The following is a 4,535-nucleotide window of genomic DNA, read 5'->3' on the forward strand; positions in this document are numbered from 1 at the left end:
CTCACAACCTTCTCATTGAAGCCACCCACCTCAGCCTCTACACTCACATCATCCAAGCCAGCATTGACCGAAACATCCAGTAAGCCGTCCAGGGCCTCCTGAATTGTAGCTTCCAAAACATGGTGTGCAATTGCAGACTCCTCACCACTCTTCGCCAACACCAAGCCTACGTCCTCGTCAAGTCCAGTGAGTGTCACACACTCAGGCGACGACGCCTCCTCCCTCTCCACCTCCACACTCCACGCCTCCCGTGACAAAGGCTTATGTTGCGTTGCCATTGCATACGTTAGTTGGTCCGTAGTACCATCAGATCCCGCCTCAGCTTCAGGTTTCCCACGTCTCGTTGGACAAGTCGGCGCTATATGGTCGTACGCCCCACACACACGGCATGTACGCCTCTGACCTGAGTATGTTACATACACCTGAGTCCAGAAGTCCTCCATTCCCACATAAGATGGAATAGGATGCCTTAGGGACATTTTCAGGGAAAACGTCCCTTCAGGGAAGCTAACTAGTGGCCCATCTCGCCAACGTCCCAATGTCGCCATGTGGATCGTCCCATATCGTCCAAACACCTGCCGTAAATCACTTTCATCTGCCTCGAAAGGTACATTACGCACCTTGACCCAGGTGTAGAATCTTGATACGTCATGAAGACGGACACTAACGCCAGGGGTAACCGTCTTAACCACATCCTGATACTTGGCCACCATGTTGTCATATGTACTGCTCAGCCGGAACTTGACGAAAATGCGTGCCACACCATTCAGTGAGACTCCATAAAGATCTTCATTAGCGATACCGTACATATCCCGCAATATCGCCGTCAGCAACATGTTGGTATTCTGGGCAGTAAGCATGCCCCTCACTAATTCCAAACAGATAGTGTTCACGCGTCTGCGGCCACTCTCCGCCATGATGAAAAAAACTGTCACCTGCCACCAGGGGTCAGAGCACAGTTCCAAGTACGTCCTCTCTACTCAAGAGTTGAGAGACGAATATGAAAACTGCGCAGAAAGCCAGATGATTCGGGAGCTACTGCACAGCCTGTCCACACGGCCCAAGAGCGATGTGGACAATGACAGATTCGTTCAGCGATGAGTCCTTACTTTTCGAGAGGTATAGTAGGATTTGACGAATCACATCTAACTGAGATAATTACTTTCAGAGACACTGGCAGTTATCTCACCTTATTAAGAAAAGATGTACTGACCATAACTGACGATACCTATACTAAGATAGATGTATTGTTAGAAGCCTATGGTGGGGCTGTTATGAAAGTACCTCTTCACAAAATATACATTGAAACAAGCTATTATACTGGCTATATTTCAGTGGGTATATCCAGTGGTGTATTTCCCATCAGGTCAGTGGACTTGTTGATAGGGAACGATATCCTTCACGCTGGTATATGTAAAGAACCACTTGTAATTGATAATACCACTGATGATAATTATGCCATTGAAGCTTGTAGAGAGAAGCCTATTTTATTTCCTCTCAGCGCAATTACTAGAGCTATGTCAAAGATTCAACAACCATCCTTGTCTCCTGTTGAGTTAGTGGATGACAATGATTTGGGCTTGAATATGTTGTTCAGTGACGCTCTGCGCCCAGGGTCATTAACATTGACTCCCCCCTGTCAGCGACTTAGTCAGGACACAACTGACGATAAATTTCTAACTCATGATGATTTAATCAAGGATCAGTTTGTTGATCAGTCACTGGAAAGACTGAGAGATATAGCAGTTACTGAGAGTGAAGCAAAGGATCTCGATAATTGTTACTATTATAGTAACGGTGTACTGATGGAGAAAAATACATGTAAGTTGTCAGCTGATAGTGTTTCCACCACAGTCAAGCATCTCGTAGTGTTACCAGTTACATTTCGTGAACAAGCCATTGATTTTGCTCACAATAGTCCCATTGGAGGACATTTGGGTGTCAAGAAGACACTCGGTAAACTGGCAAAACATTTTACTTGGCCTAAAATGAAGGAAACAGTAGCTGATCATGTGCGACGTTGCCACGTGTGTCAAGTGACAGGCAAGCCAGCACACACACCTCCACCTACACCTCTCACTATGTTTACTAATAGCAAAGTTCAGTTCAACTGGACTAGTGATTGTTCAGATTTGTTCAAAAGGTTGAAGCATCTGCTTTCCTCTGTTCTTGTGAAGAGTCCTAATTTCAATCTTCCCTTTTTACATATAGATGCGAGTTATTATGCAGTGGGTGTTGTGCTGTTCCAACAGTCAACATCCACTGATATTCTCCGTCCTATATGTTACTATTCATCTAAGCTTATACGACACCAGAAAAATTATGCCACTATTGAGAAAGAGGCTCTAGCTCTTGTGGTGTCCTTGGAACATTTTGACTTTTATTTGGGCACTTCCCCATTTTAAATTAACGTGATTTTAATGCCCAAATACCTTTTGTTACTTGCTATGTCAAATTCAGTAAAGTAACGTAATCCCTCCAGCCCATATTAACTATGTATACTCATGTCATGTCTAATTATGTTACTTATATATTCACAGTAATGATGTGTGTGAGGAGGAGACAGAGGCTGAGTGTTGAGTGGGTAGTGTGGTGTGGGCGATGTACTGCATGACGGAACACTGTCCTACTGCAGACCCCCACCCCTCACTACACACCTTAAGCTGTTTCATACTCAGATGTCCATACTGCATAGCATTCCACAACCACTACTTAAGAGTGGAATGCTGTCTCCTGTCTATAGCACAAGACTATTGTTCATATCCACTACTATGATCGAGCCTCAACGTGTCATGCTTGTCTACGCTATCCTGTCTCTACAATGATGTACATAACCATGAGAATGCAGAGATACGATACTGTGTACTGCCCTAGTACTAGGGGCATAACTTATAGTGAAACAGACACTGTTAAATTATAGAAGTGCTTGGCACAAGAGTGACTTTGCTTAATGTTTATATTAAATTGTATTGATATGAGTAATCAGTAATAATGTGAAAGACATTAATGCAACGCCTAGTACGACCGTTTGTCGTGTTGGGGGGGTGTTGCAACCCCTGAATGGGTTGCAATATATATAATGTATATTATGATTATGAATATAATGTATATTACCTTTTCATATAATTTTATATTGTTTATATTTGCAATAATAGCTAAATTGTAAATGTATTGCTTTATATTATTATTTGACTTAGTTATGTTGTTAAGTAGGATGCAACATATTATGTGCTAAGTTCAAGTCTTGATTGTCTAACTACTGTAATTATCGCTTGTGGCTCGTTTCTCTGCCGGCTTGTTGCTGAGCTGCAGCTGTCCACGGAGCTATCACGTGATCGAGTGGGACCAAGTAAACCAAGTCCTAACCGATATAAGCTGGGAAGATACACTAAGCAACACAGACCCCAACTTATGCCTAGAACAGATTAACTCGGTGGCACTCGATGTATGCACAAGGCTTATTCCTCTAAGAAAAAGGAGGAGTAGATGTAAAATAGAAAGAGACAGGCGCTCCCTTTACAGACGACGGAAAAGAATAACAGAGCGGCTAAAAGAGGTCAATATATCTGAAATGCGTAGGGAGACACTGGTCAGAGAAATAGCAAGCATCGAACTTAAGCTAAAAGAATCCTTTAGGAGTCAGGAATCACGGGAAGAACTAAAAGCCATAAATGAAATCGAAAGAAACCCAAAGTATTTCTTCTCCTATGCCAAATCAAAATCGAGAACAACGTCCAGTATTGGGCCCCTACTTAAACAAGATGGGTCCTACACAGATGACAGCAAGGAAATGAGTGAGCTACTCAAGTCCCAATATGACTCAGTTTTTAGCAAGCCGCTAACCAGACTGAGAGTCGAAGATCAAAATGAATTTTTTATGAGAGAGCCACAAAATTTGATTAACACAAGCCTATCCGATGTTATCCTGACGCCAAATGACTTCGAACAGGCGATAAATGACATGCCCATGCACTCTGCCCCAGGGCCAGACTCATGGAACTCTGTGTTCATCAAGAACTGCAAGAAGCCCCTATCACGAGCCTTTTCCATCCTATGGAGAGGGAGCATGGACACGGGGGTCGTCCCTCAGTTACTAAAAACAACAGACATAGCCCCACTCCACAAAGGGGGCAGTAAAGCAACAGCAAAGAACTACAGACCAATAGCACTAACATCCCATATCATAAAAATCTTTGAAAGGGTCCTAAGAAGCAAGATCACCACCCATCTAGAAACCCATCAGTTACACAACCCAGGGCAACATGGGTTTAGAGCAGGTCGCTCCTGTCTGTCTCAACTATTGGATCACTACGACAAGGTCCTAAATGCACTAGAAGACAAAAAGAATGCAGATGTAATATATACAGACTTTGCAAAAGCCTTCGACAAGTGTGACCATGGCGTAATAGCGCACAAAATACGTGCTAAAGGAATAACAGGAAAAGTCGGTCGATGGATCTATAATTTCCTCACTAACAGAACACAGAGAGTAGTCGTCAACAGAGTAAAGTCCGAGGCAGCTACGGTGAAAAGCT

Source organism: Cherax quadricarinatus, chromosome 1 (genome assembly GCF_038502225.1).
Source record: "Cherax quadricarinatus isolate ZL_2023a chromosome 1, ASM3850222v1, whole genome shotgun sequence".
NCBI lineage: Eukaryota > Metazoa > Arthropoda > Malacostraca > Decapoda > Parastacidae > Cherax > Cherax quadricarinatus.